Below are 21,836 nucleotides of genomic sequence, written 5' to 3' on the forward strand. Positions count from 1 at the left end.
AAAGGGGTGCTGCCATGCCATCTGGCCAAACCGAGGATGTGGATTTGAGTCCCTCTATTGTTCTTTCAATATCCATGCTGGAGAAGTCGAGGTCACACAGTGACCTTGATCATTGATTCAGCAAAGAATATTCTGGGAGGGTCTATCCCCATGTTGGGAATGGGTATGCCGAAGGATTCATATTTTTTTCTTAGTTGTTCGCCTACCATCAGGGCCCCGACAAGGGGAGGGGGGGGGGGTCAATGCCCCGGGGCGGCACTTTTTTTTGGGGGGGGGGGAGGCCACTATAAAGGTAAAGCAAATTCCCCCTAATGTACTTTTAATGCATGGTTTATTTATCATGAATTGTGTGTATGAATGATGTGTGTATAAACGTTGTTTTGTGAATGAATGTGACATGTGAATCGTGCTAGTGACCATCAGATGTGGAAGGTGGTGTGTGTTTGTGTGTGTTGGGGGGAGGGGGGAGGGCACTTGCCCATGTCGGGGCCCTGCCTGTCAGGTATTGGTCTTGTATCATATCCCCATTTTCATCTGTTAAAGGATCAACCTGGAAATTTATTCTCTGCTTTTTCTTTGAATAAGCAATTATCTATTTACTGTTGGTTTTTATTGCGTTTATGGATTTTCTTTCGTCTTATTTTCGTTCTTCCTCGTATGTCTTTAGTATATCCCGTTCAATTTCAAGTCATTTGTTTGGTGATTTGCTTTGGTGTTGTCTTGGTATTTTGGAGTTTGCGGGAGAAATATTTTCTTTTCTTGAAGAGGATTCCCCTGTCGCTTGGGAACTGATGTTTTGTCTTTCTAGCCCTCCTGAGCGGGATATTAATATTGCATATGTTGCAATACTTCTTCAGGAGAATCTGGATAGTTTGCTGCGTGGATTCGCCATCAATATGTCCCTGCCAGTTTTCATTTCTCATTTTCATCTTAATCTCATCCCAGCTGAAGGAATTCAGAGTATTTAGCCCACTTAGAAATCTGCTGGGATGGGGGTGAGGGGTTGTTCTCTCCATGCTTGTATGTACTCACCAAGATTAATCATTGGTCCGATATGGCTGTATCTTGGATCTAACAGCTGTGAACAAAGGCACGGTTTCTCGTGAAAACTAGGTCTAGTATGTTTCCTTTCTAGTATGTTTTCTTACAAGCTATTAACCTATTTAACTTCCTTGTTGCCTGTTCACCGAGAGAATTTTTGTATTAAACGTTTGCACATTGATAAAAGCAATACATACCGCTGAAGAAGCCTTGTAGATAGAAAATTATATTTTTTCATAATAATGCTTTTCAAAACACATTATTCTATTTATTTTTACTGTTCGTGTTAGGTATATCTAGACCAAATGAAAATTAGAGGAACTTAAGGGAGACGCGATAATATATGTAAATTGTACGAAAATTCATATTTTGAAGTTGAAGCGTGAGACGCTATGTCATTAGTAAACATTGTACTGGTATGGATTCAATAGCAGCAAATGGAATGGCGTGAAGTGAGATTACTTCTTGAACTTGGGTCATTGCACATAAAGAATTAATTAGAGTGTAGTATCTGTAAATTAGACCAAGAGGAACATGTACAAAAGGAAAAGACAAGTATGGCGTAGATTGATCGCTACGTTCATTGTATAGTTTAATAATATACTATTGCATGATAATAGAGTTGAACTCGAAGCGATGCTCTTCATGTCAGTTTTACATAAAGGTCAGTATGGTTTGAAATATTAATGTTAAATAACTTTTAGTGTCAACAACGTTCAACTCTTTAGGCAAGATTTTATCCTTGGATCAGATTGAACACTATTGTAGGTCGTATGGCCTATGGGCACAATGAATAAATAGATAAATTCTTGATGCATATGAAAGAATTTCATTAGAAACAAAATCTTTTTTGATTTTTAATTTTTTTAATTAGCTTTAAAAATAAGGGAAATATGATTCTTTGGACAATTTATAACTATAACCAACGATTTTCTCATGTGGCTTATGTGTAGGTACGGGCACAAAATAACAAAAACATTTACCCTTAAATTATTGTTGCATATAAAAGACAACTTTATTAGAAACAAAATGCTTTTTTAGATTTTTTAAATAGCTTGAAAAATAAGGGAGATACAATTTTTTATATTATTTTTTTAGCTCGCATTTTTGGCTAGACTTTACCATAACAAAATGTTAGAATTAAGGGTGGTAATTTGTAAAGATTTCGGTAAAGAAATATACATTAACTCTAAACCAAAGGTCCAATTTTATTAAAATTCGGAATACTTGGGTTTTAAATCACATGTCACATGAGCATGTCAAAAACAATGTGAGACATCTCCATCATACCATATTTGCCTTTTCATGGCAACCATGAAGTTGTCAATTTTCAGATTATCAATAAAATCCAATTGACATGCAACTTGGCATGTGAAAGTTTTATGGGCCAATAAATCACCCGAGTATGTCAACAGCATTGCAGGACCTCCTTCTTATACCATTCTTACTAACACCTACCATGTTGCCATGGCAACTGTTGTCGGCTTTTGCCATTGTGTTTCAACTATTGTCAATTAAGAAATAATCAATAAAATCCAAACCGCTGGCCCAATTGACATGCAGCTTGGCATGTGAAGGTTTTATGGGTCAACAAATCACCTTGCAGGGCCTTCTTCTTATACCATTCTTACTAACACCTATCATGTTGCCATGGCAACTGTTGTCAATTTAGAAATAATCTATAAAATCCAAACCGCTGGCCCAATTGACATGCAACTTGGCATGTGAAGGTTTTATGGGTTAACAAATCATCTGAGCATGTCATTAACATTGCAGGACCTTCTTCTTATACCATTCCTACTAACACCTATCATGTTGCCATGGCAACTGTTGTCAATTTAGAAATACTTACTTAGTTTACTTAGTGAAGTTCTGAGGTCGATCCTCACAGCCATAGTGGACTACCGCTGCTGCCAGTCCTGTTGTCCTTCCTTGCGAGGGTCAGTTGGTCTGGTAGTGTGTTTTGAGAGAACCTACTGATGGCAGTGTAGCCTGGCACTGGAGGCTCGTCTGGCACCTTCCGCAGGAACCTGTCCAGTGCATGTTTGAAGCTGTCCACCGAGCATTTAGTTTTCTCTCTCACCTCCTTTGGGAGGGCGTTGAAGATTTTTGGACCCTCATGGCCTAGGCTGGTTGCCAGTAGGGTCTTAATCCTTTCCGGGGCTCTTGATGGGAGAGTTTGTCTCTCACATTTGCGCCCATGCCTTATACTGTGGTATGGCTTGATTGTAGAGGGCGTGGGGTCCGGAACAAGTCCCTCAAGGATTTTCCATGTGTAAATGGCCCTGTATCTTTCTCTCCTCCTCTGTTGAGAGTATAGGCCTAGTGCTCCCAGGCGATCCCAATAGTTGAGATCTTGCATCCCTTTGATGCGCCTGGTGTAGTTCCGTTGGACAGCTTCAAGCATCTGGATGTCTCCGCGTTTGTGTGGTGACCAGAGTTGGCTACAATAGTCCAGTATCGGTTGGATAAGTGACTTCCAGAGGGTAAGCATCACTTGAACCTCTCTTGCCCAATTGACATGCAACTTGGCATGTGAAGGATTTATGGGTCAACAAATCACCTGAGCATGTCATTAACATTGCAGGACCTTCTTCTTATACCATTCTTACTAACACCTATCATGTTGCCATGGCAACTTGTCAATTTAGAAATACAGTTACTATCCGAGTTACGACGCACGTGAGTTACGACCACGTCTAGCAGATGTCTATTATGAGTTTACTGTATATGTCTGGCAGCACAGCACGTAAGATAGTTGTAGCAGCCCGGCATCGCGCACGACATTTATGGCAGAGATGGAAAAGTTGCTATACAAGTGGTTGGAAGTTAAATAGGCAAAGAAATGTGAAACAGATGTTGCAAACAGTGCAAAGTAAGGCTACAAGTTAATTTCGCATGTTGAAAGAACGTGCAGGTGAAGAATATGCTTCACATAAATTCATAGCGAGTGCTGGGTGGTTTTGTCGCTTTTGAGAGCGTTACCAGGTTCACCACATGTAGTCGACAGGTGAGGCTGCTAGCAGTGATGCGCATGCAGCTAAGCCATTTGTGGAAGAGTTTGATAAATTAATTAAGGATGAAGGATATATACGTATTGAAGACCACGCCTAGCAGATGCCTATTATGAGTTTACTAATAAGAGTACTTTATAATAAGTATTTTCTTTCTTTAACCTAACATATCATATTAACAACTAAGCAACTGAAAACAATTCTGTATACAACTGTAGGAGAGAAGCCAACCGCAGAGTATGGGATCCAATGTACTTAGCGCTTCGCCCAGCAGGGCTTCTTCAGAAATATTTTTTTTTTTTTTTTTTTTTTTTTTTTTAAGGCTATCGATTCATAAGATGGTCATTAAGCCTGACTTGAATTTGTACAGTCTCGATGTTGTTATGTATGTGAACACAGTGGACAAACATCTGACTCCTTATATAACCCGAGCTTACGGGGAGAAACGAACATGAAACTGGTGTAAACACAGTTTGCGTAAATTGCTTGTTACTTTGTTTTTAAAATTGCTAAAGGTTTATTTATTGTAAAAAATACATTGTTTTGATTTATATTATCAATGAGAGATATAAAAGCAGATTCAAAATATCTACGTTTCATAGAAGAGAGAATGAGTTTGAATGTGTTTGAGATGAGGTGTCTGAGAAGTATGATGGGGGTTACTAGGCTAGATAGAGTGAGAAATGAGGAGGTGAGGAGGAGAACAGGGATGGAAAAGGAGCTGGGAGATAGGGTTGATGAAAGAATATTAGGATGGTTTAGAGACATGGAAAGAATGAGTGAAGAAAGACTAGTAAAAGAGGTATGGAAGGCAGATGTGGAGGGAGTGAACATGAGGGGACATCCTAGGATGAGGTGAAGGGGGCTTTGGGGAAGAGGAGAATGTCTGTTGAGGAAGGATGGGAGAGGACAGAAGACGGGTGAATGGAGAATGGTTGTATATGGATGATGATGTGATTGCATGAGGTGGAATGGGCGGGGGGATGGGGGGTGAGGTAGTATGTGTGAGCAAAATTTGACGCAGCCCGAAGGGATTTCTCCCCGTCTTCTCTTTTGTGCAATGGGGGGACAGAGAGGGGGGGTCGCCGATTTAATGAAGCGGCCTTGCTGTGGATGTGCTGTGTCTTGCGACACTGCTTCTGACCCAGGGCAGTGGACAAGGTGCAGGGATGACCCGTCATCCAGGAGGTGCTGAGATAAGAGGGAGGGTGGAGGGGTGTGGAGTGTATTCAGGGATGGAATGGGTGGAAATGATTTTATGCCTTTTTCTTTTTGGCTATCTCCCTTGTAAGGGGGAAAAAGCCTTGGTATATGTATGTATGTAGTAATATTCCAGTCAGCATTGTGGCCTGTATCGTATCTATGTCTAACAATGGCATCATTCATATTGTAAGTTTTCATATCATATACTAAGAAAAATTATAGAAATTAAAATAAAAGGCATATGATTGATAAACAGTAAACAGCTTCTATATAATAGTATTCAGTAGAAAAAGTTACTTAAAAACGCAACAGATTGATATCATGTATTCCAGACTATAACCCTCGTGTTGGCCATTTTAATGGGATCTGACTTACGACCAATCCGACTTACGACTGGTTGGTCAGAACCAATCTAGGTCGTAACTCGGATAGTAACTGTAATCTATAAAATCCAAACCGCTGGCCTAATTGACATGCAACTTGGTATGTGAGGGTTTTATGGGTTAACAAATCATCTGAGCATGTCATCAACATTGCAGGACCTTCTTCTTGTACCATTCTTACTAACACCTATCATGTTGCCATGGCAACTGTTGTCAATTTAGAAATAATCAATAAAATCCAAATTGCTGTCCCAATTGACATGCAACTTGGCATGTGAAGATTTTATGGGTCAACAAATCACCCGAGCATGTCATTAACATTGCAGGACCTTCTTCTTATACCATTCTTACTAACACCTATCATGTTGCCATGGCAACTTTTGTCAATTTAGAAATAATCAATAAAATTCAAACTGCTTGCCCAATTGACATACAACTTGGCATGTGAAGGTTTTATGGGTCAATAAATCACCTGAGCATGCCAATAACATTGCAGGACCTTCTTCTTATACCATTCTTACTAACACCTATCATGTTGCCATGGCAACTGTTGTCAATTTAGAAATAATCAAGAAAATCCAAACCGCTTGCCCAATTGACATGCAACTTGGCATGTGAAGGTTTTATCATAAAGCCCGATTATTCAAAAGCAAACAAATATTCACCCATTCAAACACAAATTTGGTTATCAACCTCGGCAAATTAGTTTTCTGAGTAAAAATATCAAGGTAAGGCATCAATAAAATATTATTTTAATGTAAGAATTTTTTTTTTTTTTTTTAACTTATTTTCTCCCGGTTATGAGCAGCTCAAGATCGTTGGGTATTATACACTTGGTGATTTGTTGACCCAAAAACCTTCACATGCCTAGTTGCATGTCAATTGAGCCAGTGGTTTGGATTTTATTGATTATTTCTAAATTGACAACAGTTGCCATGGCAACATGATAGGTGTTAGTAAGAATGGTATAAGAAGAAGGTCCTGCAATGTTAATGACATGCTCAGGTGATTTATTTACCCATAAAATTTATGGGTCAATAAATCACCTGAGCATTAACATTGCAGGACCTTCTTATACCATTCTTACTAACACCTATCATGTTGTCACGGCAACTGTTGTCAATTTAGAAATAATCAATAAAATCCAAACCACTGGCCCAGTTGACATGCAACTTGTTTGATTGATTGATTTATGGAATTTTTGGCTTGAAGGCCAATCGGTGGAGCCAGTAGGCCATTCAGCGCACATGCAACTTGGCATGTGAAGACTTTTGGGTTAACAAATCACCAAGTGTATATTACCCAACGATCTTGAGCTACTCATATACGGTAGAAAATAGATTGAAAAACAATGATATTACATTAAAATATTATATTATTGATGTCTTACCTTAATATTTTTACTCGGAAAACTAATTTGCCGAGGTTGAAAACCAAATTTACGTTTGAATCGGTGAATATTTATTTGCTTTTGAAGAATCGGGCATACACTTGCACAACAACAAGATAATTTGAATATCCTACGCATACGCTGAGCGCTCAAAGCATTCAAACTAAGCCAAACAAAATCCAACTGGTCGCAAAATATGGCGTTGTAAACAGTACCAGCGCAATTGTAGCGCTGTGCTTGTTTTTGCACATACCTATTATGTGTTTCTGGTGAGATATGTTGTGTATTAATTGATAGTGTAAATCATTTCCGTTGCAAATGTGCAGTTTTCAAGTACAGACGCTCCTCTACTTACGTTCATTCGTTTTACGTTTTTTCGATTTTACATTTGAACTGACTGTAAAAAAAAATTTGTAAAAAAAACAATTTGAGTGAATTTTTTAGATTAGCGCGCTCTCCGTAGTTCAAACGATACTTGCGCATGATGCTGCGTCCATTGTTTACATTGCACAAACGACAAACTAAACATGCCTTGCCTCCTCCTCCTCCTCCTCCTCCTCCTACCCCTCCTCCACCATCTCAATTTATGTTGCTTGAATTTAATTTATTTGAAATTAATGTTATTATTTTACAATGTTATGTGTATAATTAATGATTTAGGGGTGTTTTATAAGATACGATAATAGAATTTACGGATGTATAGTACAGTAACAACTTGCGTTCATTTTCAACTTACGTTCAGCCGTTCGGAACGTAACTAAAACGTAAGTTGAGGAGCGTCTGTAATAAATATTTAAATGTATGCTTACATCAGACAATTTATAGTTTCACCCAACCAAAGATTTTATTATGTGGCTTATGTGTTTCTGGTGAGATTTGTTGTGTATTGAATGATTGTGTACATCATTTCCATCACAAAGACATACTTTACAAGTAATGATTTATTGAAGTTATGTACTTAGGCCCACATCTCCCCAACGATCTTGGGGGACCTGTGGGAAATAGGGGTTTTTGGGTGAGGAGAACTAATAAATTGAGTAATGTGTGTTGCCAAACCGGTCTAAAATCAACAAGAACACATAAATATATGAAAATACATAAATTTCACCTTTCAGGCCCAGACTGGCGCCGGCTCATGCGACCGCCATGTTATTGTTCAGCAGTGTTAACAACGAATCCAAAAATTTCTCGCTTTTAATTTCACCCAACCAATGTTTTTCTGATGTGGCTTATGTGTTTCTGCTGAGATATGTTGTCTATTGACTGATTGTGTACCTCATTTTCATCGCAAATGCATAGTTTTCAAGTAATGAATATTGCAACTTATGCCTACATCTACGTTTCTGTTATTGTTGAGTAGCATTGCCACATTTATGATTTATCAGCTACATTTGAGCATTGTGTTATTGTTGAGCAGCGTTGCCACATTTATGATTTATCTGCTACATTTAGCTAATACTATTATTGTGGTTTCTAATTTACGGAACATATGGTTATGATTTAGTTTATTAGGTAATAGTTATAATAGATAAACACATTTTTACTAATAGTTATACTTTAAAGAGAGCTCAAGTTATGTTACTAAGAGTGCTTTGGTGGGGATTGGAAGGGTCTAGGGGGCAAAGCCCCCAGCTAGGTTAGGTTATGTTAGGTTAGGTTAGGTTTTGTTAGGTTGAGGTTAGGTTAGGTTTTATTAGTTTGAAGTTAGGTTAGGTTTTGTTAGGTTGAGGGTTAGGTTTGGTTAGGTTGAGGGTTAGGTTTGGTTTGGTTTGGTTAGGTTTGGATAGGTTAGGTTTGGATAGGTTAGGTTTGGTTTGGTTATGGTAATTTAGGTTTGGTTTGGTTTGGTTTGGTTTGGTTAGGTTTTGTTAGGTTAGGTTAGGTTAGGCAAAGCCCCCAGCTAGGTTAGGTTTTGTTAGTTTGAGGTTATTTGAGGTTAGGTTTGGTTAGTTTGAGGTTAGGTTTGGTTAGTTTGAGGTTAGGTTTGGTTAGTTTGAGGTTAGGTTTGGTTAGTTTGAGGTTAGGTTTGGTTAGTTTGAGGTTAGGTTTGGTTAGTTTGAGGTTAGGTTTGGTTAGTTTGGGGTTAGGTTTGGTTAGTTTGAGGTTGGGGTTAGGTTAGGCAAAACCTTCAGCTAGGTTAGGTTACATTGAGGTTAGGTTATGTTGAGGTTAGGTTATGTTGAGGTTAGGTTAGGTTAGGTTTGGTTACATTGAGGTTAGGTTATGTTGAGGTTAGGTTATGTTGAGGTTAGGTTAGGCAAAGCCCACAGCTAGGTTAGGTTTGGTTAGGTTAGTCTACGCTAGGCAAAGCCCCCAGTTAGGTTAGGTTAGCAAAGCCCCCAGCTAGGTTAGGTTAGGATAGGTTGAGGTTAGGTTTGGTTAGGTTGAGGATAGGTTAGTTGTACACAAAATCGCAATTCTCGGTCCTCTCGAAGCTTCATGAATTTATTCCCTAATTTAGGGTTAGCAACTCTTGCGCGTGTGGAGTGGCATTCGCAAAATGTAGGAGATATAGTGAAAATTTCTTTGATTCATTGGTAACGCTGCTGAACAATAACATGGCAGTCGCGTGAGCCAGCGCCAATCTGGTCCTGAAAGGTGAAATTTATGTATTTTCATATATTTTTTATGTGTTCTTGTTGATTTTAGACCTGTTTGGCAATGCGCATTCCTCAATTTATTAGTTTAACCCACCAAAAAAACACAATCTCCCACAGGTCCCCCAAGATCATTGGGGAGGAGATGTAGGCTTAAGTGCATAACTTGAATACAGGTAGTTGTCGACTTACAACCGAGTTCGATCTGGATGTAAGTCGGACTTTATATACTGTATATACAGTATATATATATATATATATATATATATATATATATATATATATATATATATATTACCCTTTAAATATTATTTTTGTTACTGTATATATATATATTGTATATTATATTTAACATATTGAAATAATCTTAGCATCTTTGAACTATGTTGTATAGTATTTTTTAACCTTTTTATAATTTTATCTGATTTTCTTTGGGAAACGTAACGTAGGCCTAAGCATACTGAATAAAATCCCATGATATTTGATACTGTATTTTTTAACCTTTTTATTATTTTACTATCAGACTTTCTTTAGGAAATGTATGCATACTGAATTAAATCTTATTATCTTTGAGCTACATTGTCTAATATTCATTAACTTTTTTATAATTTTTGTTAGGAAACATAGCCTAGGCCTACGCATATTGAATATAGTCCTGTCATCTTTGACCTACAAATACTTTTTTGTTGGTTACATTAAAATCATTGCAAAGCAAAATTAGGAAAAATCTTATTTCAAAACACATTATTTTTGTTTAGATACTGTACCAAAAATATTGTTATTGACAACAGACTAGGCATAAACTAAGTTTACAGTTACATTTTATTAATCACAAAACATGAAAATGCTGTACTGAACATATTGTTATGGACAACAGACTAGGCATAAAAAAAGTTTTACTGTTACATTTTATTAATTACAAAACATATATAAATACAAAATGCAAGGCAAAATTAGGATTTTTTTAAATTTCAAAACACATTCTTTTCGTTTATCTACTGTACCGAACATATTGTTATCGACAACAAACTAGCCTAGACATAAAAAAGTTTTACTGTTACATTTTATTAATTGCAAAACATATGAAAATACAAAATGCAGTGCAAAATTAGGAAACATTTTACTTCAAAAAAAAAAAAAAAAAAAAAAAAAAAAGGAATATTTAGGTGGCTGGGATGCTGACGCTGCCAGCAGCCTGCCAAAACTATCGTACTCACATCTTGCGGTGTGCGGAGTAATTGTACTGCACTGCCAGTTATAACATTGCAATTCTATTACTCTATTAAATGTTAAATATTATTGCACTATCTCATGGTTCTAAAGTTGATCAGTCGTAAGTTGCATAGGTCGTAAATCGACGACAACCTGTAATTCATTACTTGAAAAGTACGCATTTGCGATGGAAATGATGTACATCATTGTTCAATACACAAATCTCAACAGAGACACATAAGCCACATCACAAATTCGTTGGTTGGGTGAAATTGTAAATTGACCCCTACATCTCCCCAACGATCTTGGGGGACCTGTGGGAAATTGGGGTTTTTGGGTGGGGAGCATTAAATTGAGTAATGCCAATTGCAAAACAGATCTAAAATCAATAAGAACTCATAAAGAATATATGAAAATACATATATTACACCTTCCTTTGATGGCAGCAGTGGCGACAACTGACACAAGCGTAGCCATGTTATTGTTGAGCAGCGTTGCCAACGATTCGCAAAATTTCTCACTCTATCCACTACATTTAGCGAAGCCCAACACAACCCTCAACCTCTTCCTCATAGGGTAATGTTAATGCTATTATTGTGGTTTTTAATTTACGGAAAATATGGTTACCATTTAATTTATTATCTGTTAGTTATGATAGATCAACACACATACTAATAGTTATACTTTAAAGAGAGCTCAAGTTACGTTACTAAGAGGTGGTTTTTAATTTACGGAAAATATGGTTACCATTTAATTTATTATCTGTTAGTTATGATAGATCAACACACATACTAATAGTTATACTTTAAAGAGAGCTCAAGTTACGTTACTAAGAGTGCTTTGGTGGGGATTGGAGGGGTCTGGGGGGCAAAGCCCCCAGCTAGGTTAGGTTAGGTTTGGTTAGGTTGAGGTTAGTTTAGGTTGAGGTCTGCCACTGCCGCCATCAAAGGTGTAATTTATGTATTTTCATATATTTTTTATATGTTCTTGTTGATTTTAGACCTGTTTTGCAATGCACATTACTTGATTTAATGTTCCCCACCCAAAAACCCCAATTTCCCACAGGTCCTCCAAGATTGTTGGGGAGATGTAGGCATAAGTTTAAATATTCATTACTTGAAAACTATGCATTTGCGATGGAAATGATGTACACCATCAATCAATACACAACATATCTCACCAGAAACAAGTAAGCCACATCAGAAAATCGTTGGTTGGGTGAAACTATAAATTGACTGATTTTTTTTATCCCGAATTTTTGGCTAGACTTTACCATAACAAAGTGTGAGAATTGAAGGTGGTGATTTGTAAAGATTTTGGTAAAGAAATACACATAAACTCTAAACCACTGGTCCAATTTTATTGAATTTGGAAATATTTGGGTTTTATGGGTCAACAAATCACCTGGGTATGTCAAAAACGATATGGGACATCTCCGTCATACCAAATTAGCCTTTTCATGGCAACTATCAAGTCAATTTTGAGATGATCATCAGTAAAACCCAAACTGCTGCCTCCAATTGACATACAACTTTCATGAAAGTAGCAGTTGCTGACAAGACTGACAAGTTAACCTCTTCACTCCGGGGCTCATCGCACGTCTGGCAGCATTTTCCCCCAAACATGGCCTGCAGAATGGCTCTTACACGAAGGTGTTTTTAGGGGGCCTTTACTCAGTGGCAATGTGCTTTGTAGTGCTGAAAATTACTCTACTCATCTAAGATTTTACAAGAATTCCAAAAATTAAATTGGTTTTGGCCTAGGTGATTTAGTTTTTGCACAAACATATTTAAAACAGAAAAAAAAATTACCAGTTACACTGACCTGTGTCATTCATGAGCCTATATCCCCTGAACATGGTGGTTGTAAAAACCAGAATTGTTTTCCCTGGAATGACATAACTTTTTAGCTTGTGGACCAAATAAGAAGTTCTTCTGTCAATTTGTCTCTGCATTAGAGTCCATCAAAGTTGCCTCAGACTGAAAATTGCAAAAAATGTTTAGTCATCTATTTGACCATCACTCCAGTTTCTGATCTTCTTTTGCTTGGTACCATTGGAAAGAGCATGTCAGGAAGCCTTAGAAACCAAAAACTCTTTGGTATCTAAGCTGCTTTTGGGTCAAATTCTGCCTTGAATTTTGGCCTTTCATAAAAGGTAGGGAGGTGCTTAGAGTGGACTCTTTAAATGAAAAGGAAAAGGAGAAGGAGTACAAGAAGAAGCTGAGAGAGGAGTGGGAAGGAGTGAAGGATAGAGTAGAGCTAGGAGTGGAGGAGGAATGGGGATGGTTCAAGGAGGGAGTCACAAAGTGTACAAAGATGGTGTGTTGAACAAGAAGGATAGGAGGAACTAGAAGGAAGGATAGTGAATGGTGGGATGAGGAAACAAAGAAGGTTGTAGGAGAGAAGAAGCAAGCTTTCACAGAATGGTTACAAAATAGGATGAGGGAGTCATATGAGAGGTACAAAGAAAAGAAAAGAGAAGTAAAGCACAAGGTAAAGGAGGCAAAGAGGAGAGCAGATGTGAAATGGGGTAAGAGTTTGACAGAAAATTTTGAAAGTAATAAAAAGATGTTTTGGAAAGAAATTAAGAGAGGAAGAGGAGGCGAATCAAGTAGAGAAGAAAAGGTAAAAGGTGCAGATGGAGAGATGATAATGGAAGAGAAGGCAGTAAGGGAAAGATGGGCCGAATATTTTAGGGAGTTGCTAAATGTGAAGGAGGATAGGGAGGGAAAGATAGTTGCAGTGGGAAGTGCTAAGAAAATGACCGTGATTAGTGAGGAAAATGGAGGAGAAATAAGGAAGGATGAAGTGAAGGCAGTTGTTAAGATGATGAGAGCAGGTAAGGCACCTGGTTTGGATGGATGCCATGCAGAATGTCTAAAAAATGTAGGTACAGTGATGGTGGAATGGCTGGTGAGGTTATTCAATATTTGCTGGAGAGAGGGTAGAGTGCTGGAGGACTGGAGGAATGCCTGTATAGTTCCACTTTATAAGGGAAAAGGGGACAAGTGTGAATGTAGTAGTTTTAGAGGGATTAGCTTGTTAAGTGTAGTTGGGAAGGCTTATGGGAGGATCTTGATTGAGAGGATTAGGAGAGGAACAGAGGGAGTAATTGGTGAGGAACAGTGTGGATTTAGAATGGGTAGAGGTTGTGTAGATCAGATTTTTGTGGTAAGACAGATATGTGAGAAAGCTATAGGAAAAGGTAAGGATGTTTTTTTGGGCTTTTATGGATCTGGAAAAGGCTTATGACAGGGTAGACAGGAAGGCACTGTGGGAGGTTTTGCAGGTATACGGGATAGTAGGAAAGCTTCTAGGAGCTGTCAAGAGTTTTTACGAGGGTAGTAGAGCATGTGTCAGAATTAGAAATGGAGAGAGTGAGTGGTTTAAGGTAAAGATGGGACTTCGTCAGGGATGTGTTATGTCGCCCTGGCTGTTCAACTTATACATGGATGGGGTGGTGCGAGAGGTAAATGCAAGGGTGGTGGGACAGGGATTGGAGATGTTGAAAGAAAATGAAGAAAATTGGCAAGTGAGCCAGCTGTTCTTTGCGGACGACGCTGCGCTTGTAGCAGGATCAGAGGAGGGATTAAGGAAGTTGGTGAGAGAGTTTAGGAGAGTGTGTGAAAGAAGAAATTTGAAGATGAATGTGGGTAAAAGTAAGGTGACGAGATGTACAAGGGGTGAAAGTGGCAGTAGACTGGAAGTGAGCATTAAGGGGGTACGCGACACCTGGGGGGGTGAATTTGGTCAAGATATGGCATTTTTCAAAACTGTGTTCAAAATGTTCGTATACCACTTAGAAATAAATCCCGACAAATAATTTTCCAGCCGCGCGCAATTTAAAGGTCCTGGGTGAGGATTAAAGGGACAGATTTAAAGGCGCAACCCACACTAGAAGGAGGTGTGCCACTTAGGACCTTCAGGCGCAGCGAATAACGTTGAAATTTGATTGAATTTACACTCGCCCAGTGTATCAACGGCCAATACGATTGTGGAGGGGAAGGGAGGAAGGTGGAGGGAGAATATTTCGCCAACTTTGTGCGAAACTAAGCGTTAGTTACCGGCTAACTCTGAAAAGGGAAGTACGCATGTCTCATGAGCTCTCATTGCAATCTATTACTTTAGCTAGTACATATTACTCTTTAGTACAGTCATCATGGGTAGCAAAAAGAACAAAAGAACATCACAATGACAAAAAACAGCAGTTAAAGATGGCAAGCAGTCAAAGACGACTAAAGATCTCACCACCTCTCACTCCACCACCGCCCTCACCTGCATCTCTGTGACGGTGACAGAGGTAAAGGACAACATTAGACTAAACAATTCAAAGAGGAAGATTAAATCCAAAGAAGAAAGCAAGAGGAAAAAGATCAAGGCTATACAGGAAGAAGAAAGAAGAAGGGACATCATATGATGCTGGAGGGGGTGCCCTACCAACATAGATTGGCGAGGGGAATCTGATGAGGAAAGAGAAGGTGCCCACTACTGGAAAATAAACCTCTTTCCAATGATTTAGATACCCTGAAGACCCCCAGCAGAGAGGTTTCATATGAAGAAACCGCCAAAGGTGCAAAAAAGCAAATTATATGATGTTGTCGTCTGGGCGTCGTCACTACTGTGACATACTTATAAGTACTTTAGTTTTTCAGTATTTAAAGTACTTATAATTAAAATATGTTGATAATTTTTACTGTACTTACTTATTATATAATAAGAATTAAGCCATGAAAAAATCAGTCAAATTGGTGAAACTATAAGCAAGTTACAGATATATTCATATTTCAAGTTGCCATATCTCCGTTCGATATTTTTCTACTTTTTTTTAATCATAAAAAATCTAATATACATTAGATTTAAATGAAACTTACAGGGAATATTACTTTTAGTAACTGCTAGGGCCGATCGTTCGAATATTTTGAATAGGATGAAAGAGTTCGGAGTAATAATGGAAACGAGCAAAAAAATTGTATTTTTCACGATTTTTGCCAGCCATTAAAATTGAAATGCCTGTATGCAAAAGTATAAAGGAAATTGTTCAATTACTCAATGACCGGCCCTAGGTGTGCCTACTGACTAATCATAGCCAACATATAAAACAAATTGGTCCACGTATTATGGTGCTGTGCACTTTTAAATGGCGCTACTGGTATACGTACATATGTACATGTGTACATACATCATTCTGCTTCACCTAAAATGTAAGCAATATGGATACCTATTTACCTGAGAAGTTTCAGCTCTTTACTCTAAATATTTTAGAAAATGACCTCCAGGTGTCGCGTACCCCCTTAAGCGAGAGCGACTGGAGGAAGTGGATAGTTTTAGATACTTGGGTGCGAATGTGACAGGAAAGGGTGGAGTGGAGGTGGAGGTGAATGTAGATTGAGAGAAGCAAGTAAATGCCTTGGTGGATTAAAAAGTGTAATGAGAAATAGACATTTGGGAATGGAAGCTAAGAGGAGACTGTATGAAGGGGTGATTGTGCCAACAGCACTGTATGGGGCAGAAACATGGAACATAAGAGAGGAAGAGAGGAGTTTGAACGTGTTTGAGATGAGGTGTCTGAGAAGTATGATGGGGGTTACTAGGCTAGATAGAGTGAGAAATGAGGAGGTGAGGAGGAGAACAGGGGTGGAAAGGGAGTTGGGAGATAGGGTTGATGAAAGAATATTAGGATGGTTTGGACACATGGAAAGAATGAGTGAAGAAAGACCAGTAAAAGAGGTATGGAAGGCAGATGTGGAGGGAGTGAACATGAGGGGACGTCCTAGGATGAGGTGGATGGATGGGGTGAAGGGGGCTTTGGGGAAGAGGGGAATGTCTGTTGAGGAAGGACGGGAGAGGACAGAAGACGTGGGAATGGAGAATGGTTGTATATGGAGGATGTTGTGATGCATGAGGTGGAATGGGTGGGGGATGGGGTGTGAGGTATTATGTGTGAGCAAAATTTGACGCAGCCCAAAGGGATTTCTCCCCGTCTTCTCCTTCTATGCAATGGGGGGACAGAGGGGGGGGTCGCCGATTTAATGAAGCGGCCTTGCTGTGGATGTGCTGTGTCTTGCGACACTGCTTCTGACTCAGGGCAGTGGACAAGGTGCAGGGATGACCCGTCATCCAGGAGGTGCTAAGATAAGAGGGAGGGTGGAGGGGTGTGAAGTGTATTCAGGGATGTAATGGGTGGGAATGATTTTATGCCTTTTCCTTTTTGGCTACCTCCCTTGTAAGGGGGAAAAAGCCTTGGTATATGTATGTATGTGAAAGTTGACGAGCGCATTTTTAATGTTGTGCGACTATTTGATGAATATTTGCGTGGTTTAGCCCTTAATCTCAAGCTGCATTAAACTAGTGAGTTTGACTTATATTATTTTACTGAGTTTTATTTTTTTTTTTATTAGTTTTTATCATAGTTTCAACTAATTCATTTATTCCAAATAGTGCCAGACTCATCTCGTCCACTATTTCGGGTTCTAATTTGATTATTAGGTCCAGTCTCGATGGTTCTTCCTCATTCCTATACCAAGTATTCTCTTGTATCCATTGTGTCATTGTTCTATAATCATATCAAGTTGTACATTTCCCCATAGGTCATCTCCACCCTTCACTGTCATTTCTTCCCAGCAGATTTCTTTACAATTAAAGTCACCCATTATGACTATTCTTCCTCCATCTTCCATTATCTTAGTGTTATCCTTGTGTCTTCTAACATATTTTTGTGTTCTTTCTCTTCCCACAAAGCCGTTTTAGGAGGCACATAATTTACTACAAACTTCCTGCTCTTCCCATCCTTGTCCTCCACTTCCATCATAATCATCTCTATTCTTTCCATATGTGACATTCCTCACATTTATATCCTTCTTAGTCAGGAATATAACTCCACCCCCTTGTTTTACCTGTTTCTAATCCAATAATTATATGCACCATGTCCTATACTGTTGGGTGGTAGTGGACCTTTCAGCTTTGTCTCTAGAATTCCCATTATGTCCGATTCTTTTTCCTTCAGGTAATCATTCAGTTCGTTCAAGCCTGTTATTAAGCCATCTGTATTTGTGTAAGACACTTTTAATTTTCTGCTACTTCCATTGTGGTTTCTGTTTCCCTTCTGTTTTTCTCTGCTATAAACCATTTCCTCACTTTCATATTCACTACTCTCCAATAGAATTTCTCTTTTTCTGACTCTGTTCTTTTCTCGTTTTTTCCCTTAGCTTCTAGTCTTTTTGTTTTTTCTCCTCTCTTTCCTCTTTATTCATTTCTCTTTTTATCCATACCTGTTTGTATTGATCACTGTGCTAGTTTCCCTGTTTTTGCTAAGATATTCTCTGCTGTTGTTTGTGACCTGAATTTAACCTTAATTGGTCTGGTCTTATCTGTATTGTATTTCCCTAGTCTATAAGTTTCTTCTATTTCCCTGTTTCTGGTTCATCTTCTTGAACTACTTCTAATATCTTATTTACTTTTTCCTTTTCTTCCTTTATTCTTGTAGTCCTATTTAGATTATACTTCTCTTCCATCCCTAATATAATTATACATTTCTTTTTATCCGCTAAGTCTCTTACTATATTCTCCTTCTCCCTCATCACTTTAATAACTGTGTCCTTTGTTTGTTGTTCCCTAGACTGTCTGTCCGAGCCGTCCCGTCTCCCCAAGGAATGCCACAGCCGAAACTGGGTTTTCCTACAAATCCTTTATAGAGTGTATGTTGTGTTGTTTGCGTGCATGATTGTGTATAATGCAGTCTTCCATTATGTGTTGTATGGTATGGGGTGAAGTGTTACATCCCGGGCAGCTGAAGCTAGTGTTGGGTGATGTGGCAGGTGGGGGGGTTTTGTCCGGCCGTGTTGGAGTGTTCGGTGTGATGGTGGATGGGATTTTGCCCAGCTGTACTGGGTTGAGTTTACAGCGAAGTGTATGGGCTTTAGTCTTGTTGCAGGAGTGAGGGCTTGTTTCGTAGTAGGTGCCAGGTTGATATATGTTGTAAGTACTTTTCTCCGCTACTCTGGAATGATGCTTGAAATGTTCTTCATATCCCAGTGTGGTCCACCAGAAAAATGTTCTTTGGATCCCACTGCTGTTCACCAGAAAAAATGTTGCCGTGACCGCCAGGAGAAATGTTGGTTTGATTTTGACGGCTTACAACATTATTTTTTTGATAGTGTGGTTGAGAAAAAGCGGCTTGCCGGGTCATTTGCTTTATTGGTGATTTGTCCAGGCTTGTCATGCTACAGGTTTGATGACTGGGTCTTATAAAGGGGAACTCGGATGAGTTGCCAACAAGGAAATACATATAATAATTTGAATTACATGGAGCCAATTTGGCCTGACTAGAGTTGAGCTAAGGCTTAAATACTTTCAAGAGTACATACAGTGGCCGCAAAAAGTTTGGGCACAAAATTATAGGCAGCCAAACTTTCCGCTAAACTCAAAACATGCGAAAAATACAACTTTCTGCCCAAACTTTTCGCTATTTTTCAATGGTAGCATTTGTACCCGTATTTAGCCGAGACAATACGCACTACTTGGCAACTCTGTTTAGGCACACTCGATGTCATGTGGAGTCAGTTTCTAAACATCTCTCACGGGGAGTAGTCTTTTTTTTGTGGTGGTCTCTGTTTTTGTGCCTTGATATCTCCGTAATGGGAAGTGGTAAAGAGCTGGAAAGAGACACAGTTGTTACAATCATAACCCTCTATAAGGAGGGTTATAAGTGTAAAGATATTGCTACTCGTGTGGGAATTGGAGTGCGTCAAGTGCAAAAGTGGACCAAGAAATTTCGAGACGGAGGAAGTGACATCATTCCTACTCCAAAGCATCGCTCTGGTCGGCCAAGGAAGATATCAAATTGTACTTCTACGGTTATTAGGAGGCAGTTAGATATAGATCCAATGCTCACAGGTCGAAAACTGAAAGAAAATAACCCTCTGCTGCTGCATGATGTGTCTGTAAGATGTATTTCTGATCATTTAGCCAAAGATTTACAATACCGTAGTTGCTGTGCTAAAGTTCTTCCCCTCCTAAGTGCAAAAAACATATGTGATCGCATAGCATTTTGCAAGAAATATAAGGACTGGTCCTTAGAAGACTGGGAACGAGTATTGTGGAGTGATGAGTCAACGTTTGTGGTGTCGTCGGGCTGCAGGTCGAAGCGTGTGAGGCGCCCCAGGGGGTCTGACCCTAATGACCCTCGCTATACAGCTAAAGTGGTGAAACATGCTGCAAGTGTTATGGTGTGGGGATGCTTTGCATTTGGTGGAGTTGGCAATTTAGTGTTTCTTGCACAAAATGAGAGTGTAAATCAGCACACTTATTTCGAGTTATTGTGTGATAACCTGCCTGAAAGTTTTGAAAAGTGCAATGCTAGTTGGTTTATGCAGGACGGAGCTCCTGCTCACACAGCTCGGTCTGTTACCCAATGGTTAGAAGACTGTGGTGTTGATTACTTCAAAAAATGGCCTGGAAATTCTCCAGACCTAAATCCCATTGAGCACGTATGGCATATAATTAAAAAACAGCTTCAAGATCGTGACGTCTCCACTGTAGCTAAGCTAAAAATAGAAATACAGGATATTTGGGATAATATTATTCCTCAACACGTACAAAACCTGGCAAGATGCATCCCGGCACGTTTGGAGAAGGTCATAAAGCTTAAAGGAAAATCGCTTGGTAAATAAGGTATGTAATAAGCCATTTATAGGTCTTTAAATGATTATTTAAATGTCACAAGTGTTTACATTTGTGTCTCATTAATTACGTGCCTAAACTTTTCGCGGCCACTGTACATTAAATCCTAGCATTGGAATATATACAATCTATGTCCAAGTGGACATCTAACCATTAACCCCTTCCATACGGTGCCGCATACGTAGGCGGCATGAGGAGCAAGTGGATACGCGAGGATGCCATAATGGCGTCTTGATTATATTTATTGTAGTTGCCCCTGCGTAATGACATACTCTCTAAACTGTCTTCATCATATTTTCTATGGTTATCAAAATTCACGGGTGAAAGAGAGAACGATCGATATAAGCGGTGACTATATTTTATGATGCGAGTATTATTACGACACATCGTATGTCTGGCAGCTAATGCTGCCCGCGAGATTTTGGCCCATACTGAAGAGGTTAAAATGAATAATTATTACTACTACAATGTCTTGTATCATGTGTTGACTGTTGGAGTCGAAATGGCAGTGTGGGTGGCTGGTAATCTGGAGATAATTGCTCTTTGACCCTGCCTGACCAGAGAGGTGAGTTCCTGAGCGGGATCAGTACCACTAACTCTTCATCTGTGTGCAAAGTGGATGCATTGGTGCTAGCTAGCATGCCTGCACGTGCAACAACTAGAGCTCACTACATCTTCACTAATCCATGCATGGGAGGAACACAATATCCTGAGGAATTATACACTAATGTAAGGGGTTATTATACCTAAGTTCATTAAATACATATTTGAAAATTTAATTTCACCTACTCTATAAAGTGATGCAACATTCCCTTAAGTGATGTTCAAGAACAGGCTTGAAAGAATGATTAGGCCTACTATCAAAAGACACAATATCAACAGGTAAGGAATTCAATAAGTTAACCTATCTCAGGTTAAAAAAAAGTAGTCTCTAACATCAGTTTAACATTGACAATGAGCTCGGCCCATAAAAAACAAGCTGGCCCATCTGACATACAGTCTTGGCCCACTCTCCCTTATGAAGGTACAAAAAAAAAAAAAAAATTGATGCCTATATCTGTGAAAACATATGCACACCTATGCTATATAGCATTTGTAAAACATAATGCGTAAATGTAATATATGTGTTTCTTGGTGGAAAAAAAAGAATAAAAGCAAGTTCACCACTGAATGAGCTCTGATGATAGGTCTGATATGCCATATTGTTGTCTGTCCAGTCCTTTCAATGTCAGTTTGACAATGGCATTGACGTTATGTACTGGGTGTTCTCCTATTCTAAGTGATGTCACTTCTCTACATATTTTGAAAACAGTGCTAT

At 38.9% G+C, this 21,836-nt stretch overlaps 1 protein-coding gene across 1 annotated transcript in view; it reads left to right on the forward strand.

Moving 5' to 3' along the window:
* The first annotated feature begins 1,447 nt into the window (after nucleotides 1–1,447).
* LOC143023732 (uncharacterized) overlaps nucleotides 1,448–21,836 on the forward strand; it is a 68,426-nt gene continuing 48,037 nt past the window's right edge. The window contains exon 1 of the mRNA XM_076182332.1: nucleotides 1,448–1,493. The gene's annotated coding sequence lies outside the window, so the exon portion shown is untranslated. The remainder of the gene's footprint in view (nucleotides 1,494–21,836) is intronic.

Source organism: Oratosquilla oratoria, unplaced genomic scaffold (assembly GCF_046742065.1).
Source record: "Oratosquilla oratoria isolate Oo_2021 unplaced genomic scaffold, ASM4674206v1 SCAFFOLD56, whole genome shotgun sequence".
NCBI classification, from domain to species: domain Eukaryota; kingdom Metazoa; phylum Arthropoda; class Malacostraca; order Stomatopoda; family Squillidae; genus Oratosquilla; species Oratosquilla oratoria.